Here is a 4342-nt window from a genome sequence, read left to right as displayed (position 1 = left end):
ATGCTTTCATGTGGCCGAGGGAACGGCTGCCACTGAAACCAGCTGAAGGACCCCAGGGCTTCCCAGACTTTTCAGACTATGACCTCAATCCACAATCTTTCAATTCGATTCAATTCAGTTCATTTATATAGAGCCAATTCACAACATACGTCATCTCAAGGCACTTTACAGCTCACCAGATCATCCAGTCAAATTGATTTAAAGTTTTATATTAAAGGAAAACCAGTTGATTGCATCGATTCATTGCCTCTTCAGCTATCCCTCACACTAAGCATGCTTCTAGCAACAGTGGAAAGGAAAAACTCCCTTTTAACAGGAAGAAACCTCCAGCAGAACCAGGCTCAGTGTGAGCGGGCATCTGCTGAGGCCGACTGGGGTTCAACGAGAGCTGCAAAAGACAACTGGCGGCCCCATCCAGGAAACACACAGCCACACTCTAAAGAATAAAGCATGGGGGTAGTAAATTCAGCTAAAATAAATGCGAAATTTCAATATAAACATTTAAGTTTGCAGCTTTTATTTGTTAAACTAAGTAACCAGCTTGATTAATCTAAATAAACAGACTTGAAAAATAAGAAAATATCCAGACTCATTTTCCTGTGTAATTTGAATGCATTAAAGCACATCAGCTCAATTTGTCTCAAATTTTAAGTTGGTTCAGCTCAAAAAATGTTTTTGAAACTTTTTTTGAAACGGGCGTGACTACTCAAGCAGCAGACGATACTCAACATGCACCCGGTTGGGAAAGTCGACGCACTCGTGTCTGCTTGTTTGTACAGAGCTACTATCTGCGTTGGAATTTCATTTTTGCGCTTTGGAACAGCTGACAAGTCATCTTTGGGGATCTTAATCATTGCTGGAGGACCATTAACCTACAATGTGGCTGCCCATGCCACTTTGGTAAGTAAGCCTTCCCGCCGCCATTACAGTCGCTCGCTAGCAAGCCATTGATTGTACATTGATTCATTTTGAGTGGTTTATTGTTAAGCAGTGTTTAGAACGTTTTCACTGAATCCCGTTCACAATGAACTGGTGTTGTAAAATGTGTAAATATGAAACTCCCAGAAAGACTGAGGTTTTGAAACACTACAGGCTACGACATGTGCATTGTGTGCAAATTCTTCATGCCTGCCGTATTGGTCATATGCTGCTGAGGACCATGTTATTTTGCCAAGTGTCACTTTCAGCTTCAGGGTTTACTTCTTCTGAAGATGATTCATCATGCTCTGGGTTGTATTCCTCTCCATCTTCTTCTTTGGATACATCCTCTACCTCCTCTTCTGAATCAGAGTTGTCTTGCTGGACGTGAGAAAATCACCTCTAAAACTTCTTCAGTGTTGTAACGCACACTGATGGCTTCAGCACAGACACAATTCAGGGTTCTGTTATGCAGGACCTTTATAACCTCTGGAAATAAGAGGTGGTCTTCTGAAGTCTGCAAGAATACCACCTGATTTGCCTTGTTTCCTTCTGCTACTGATTAATCTGAGACACAACTAAAACTTTGTAACATTCTGTGGTTTGTAAATAACTCTATGACGTTGATTTCAACTCTATTTGCCTCACGGGTCATTTTGACCCGAAGACCATCTTTGTACCTTTTTTTGTACAGCTCACATGGAAATGTGAATAAAAGCAACATTTAACTTTTTCTATTGTCTAGGCCAATCTAGGAAAAGTCTTAAAATTTTAAGTCAAAAAAATAACATTTAGTGGATTTTTCGGGGGGTTTTAACACAGTGGCGGGTCATTTTGACCCGAGGACAACAGGAGGGTTAAGGAACGTGTAGAAAAGAACAAGGATCTGTTTGCTTTCAGAGGAAGGAGTAGACACTGCTGTCAGCGACCAGCTTTCAAGCAAACGTTTGTGTTTTTTATTAGTTTTAAATCAATATCACTGGCGATATTCTGCTATAACGTGAAGTAAAGAATAAAACAGTAAAGCTCAACTCTCATACACATAAAACCTTCCAAATTTCAAGTTCTGCATGTTGGAATTGAAGCGGAGTTAACTCGGGTTTATCTTCCTACTCCGTGCGCGCTCCCGACGAGGGGATACAAATTTTCGCAGGGATAACTACCTTGGCACGACACCGGGACTGTCAGCCTTTCACACAACACGATCGTGTCATTTCTGGTAAATAATTGTGAAGAAAGAACAGCCGCGTGTGGGTTAACTCGACTTTCCACCTAATATGGTGGTTTTCCCACGATGCACCGCGGCCGAGGTAAACAATTGACGTCACGTGGTGCAGATCGATTGGTCGGCATTTAAAAAAACATGAAACAATCACATGCGTTTTTGAAAACTGCGATTTCAAAACGAACATTTATGGTACTTTCGCCTCTCACAGGACACGCAAACACACTCCACACTCACTGGATGACTTCAAGGCTGAGCTTGTGCACAGGCATGTGAATCCAGTTAATGTAGGGGATGATCCTGATGATGATGAAGATATTGAGTGTGGAGAGGGTTATGATGAAGAAAGGAAAGAATTGCCCAGCATAATTGAAGCTAATCTTGCCCACCTTTTTCTGAAATTGGAAAGCATATCTAATGTTCCTAAACAGTGTATTACTGAGATGGTTGAAGAACTTAACTTTATTTCTAGCTCTGCATCTGGCCCTGTTATGAAAGACGTTATTACAGTTCTTGAGCCAGCTCCGTTGTCTGATATATTCCCTTTAGCTGCATACACCATTGCAGGGAAGCGTATGGTCACTCTGAAGCGATTCATTTACTTGCCATAGATGGATTTTTTTTCACATTGTCTTTGTGTTATCTAGTGATAGCAAAAGATGGCAGATTTCACAGAAAACAAGCAATCCCAAGGTACAAACTCACATTGTGCTCAATGGCATACACTGGACTGCTAAATTGACATATTTTTACAAGTTGATACAATGCAGCTGATAAGAAAGTATTTACTGTTTTATTCTCTTTATCCTATACATTTTCAGAAAGTATTTCCCCTGCTGAAAGAATACTGCATGCAATAAATGAGGAAATGGATTTTACTGATTCTGATGTTCCAGGTATGGTATTTGTAAAGAGGTTCTGCTAACATGTCTCCAAAAATGTGAAATGTATGCCAGCAAAACTTTAGGATAAAGATGTTGCAATATTCACATATTGTGTCCCATATTAGAGTCACTTAATGTTTTTTTTTGTTTTCTTAACAGATGCTCAAACATCTCATCTGAGAAAACCTGCTGTACTTCGTGTTATTGTTCAAGACCATATAATTGACAAGCTTGAACTGCCTTATGGAGTACCAGAGACAGTGGATGAGCTGCAGTCTATTGTACAACAGAAATATAGATTGGAAGCAGGGAAGTTTATCTTACATTACAAGGATGTGGATTTTGGAGGAGAATTTTTTTCTCTTGCATCAACCAAAGATCTTAAAGATAAAGACACAATTAAGGTTGTCCATATTGTTGATCTCTCCTCAATCCAATTTGTTGTAACTGACCTCGATAGATCTGACGCAGGTGCAGCCAGCAGCTAAGACAGAGGTTCATCCAGCAGTTCTGCTCCGGCTGCCAGTACTGCTTCATCTGAATCAGGTGATACAATGATCTTGTCATCACCTGATCATGGAAATTTGCGCTCAAAATCTTGGCCCTCCAAATTTCCAGTACCACGTTTCCGCAATGAGACAGAGCTTCTCCTAGCAGCTGGTAATGAAGCTTTCAATAAAGATGGATGCCCACTCAGCTCCACTGCCATTCTACCAGACATCCTTGAGAGTTTAGCCGAAAGCATCTTTGAGTATGTTGCCTATCCTACAAGTGCACAATTTGCTGATGTAGCAGAAGCACTGATCCAAAGACACCCTTGCCTGAAAGAACCAGGGTCCTACAATGGATGCTACGGATGGCAACAAAGACTGAAATTTAAAATGGGCAATTATAGATCAAAACTTAGGGGTCTTGGGTGCCCTGAGCTAGAGGTTAACTCTCTCCAAACAAAGCGAGCCAATGAGAAGATGCCAGCAAAAAACATGAAGAAAGCTCGAAAGGGTGAGGCGAACTACCTGCCACCTCATCCACTAGGAGAAACCAAAGAAAACCTTGAGCAACAAAGACTGGAACTTCTAGGTGAAGTAAAGAAGAGAGACAATTCCCAGATCATTAGTGAGAAAATGGACAGGACCTTTTCCTCTTGGAGACAAGAAATTGTCACCTTGGCTCCATCTGTCAGGGACTTGAAGGAACGATGGCCTGCTCTATTTCTTCCTGAGCAGGTTAATATTTTAGTATTTTGTTGTATTTAGAATAGGTAGTTTGGCAGGAACATGACTTCTAATATCTGTTGTACCATCTTGCTCTATTT

General features: G+C 40.9%; 1 long non-coding RNA gene across 2 annotated transcripts; it reads left to right on the top strand.

Moving 5' to 3' along the window:
• Positions 1-844: 844 nt before the first annotated feature.
• Positions 845-3490, top strand: LOC119790788. Of its 2 annotated transcripts, none has more exons than XR_005281775.1 (3): positions 845-900; positions 2965-3039; positions 3187-3490. It is a non-coding gene; the product is annotated as an uncharacterized LOC119790788 (long non-coding RNA). The 2 variants fall into 2 exon arrangements; XR_005281774.1 differs by lacking the exon at positions 845-900 and adding an exon at positions 2133-2836.
• Positions 3491-4342: the final 852 nt, after the last annotated feature.

The sequence above is a fragment of the Cyprinodon tularosa genome, unplaced genomic scaffold, assembly GCF_016077235.1.
Source record: "Cyprinodon tularosa strain WSP-4 unplaced genomic scaffold, ASM1607723v1 ctg370, whole genome shotgun sequence".
NCBI lineage: Eukaryota > Metazoa > Chordata > Actinopteri > Cyprinodontiformes > Cyprinodontidae > Cyprinodon > Cyprinodon tularosa.
The sequence above is the reverse complement of the archived record's forward strand: the minus strand, read 5'-3'. Positions and strand labels throughout refer to the sequence as shown.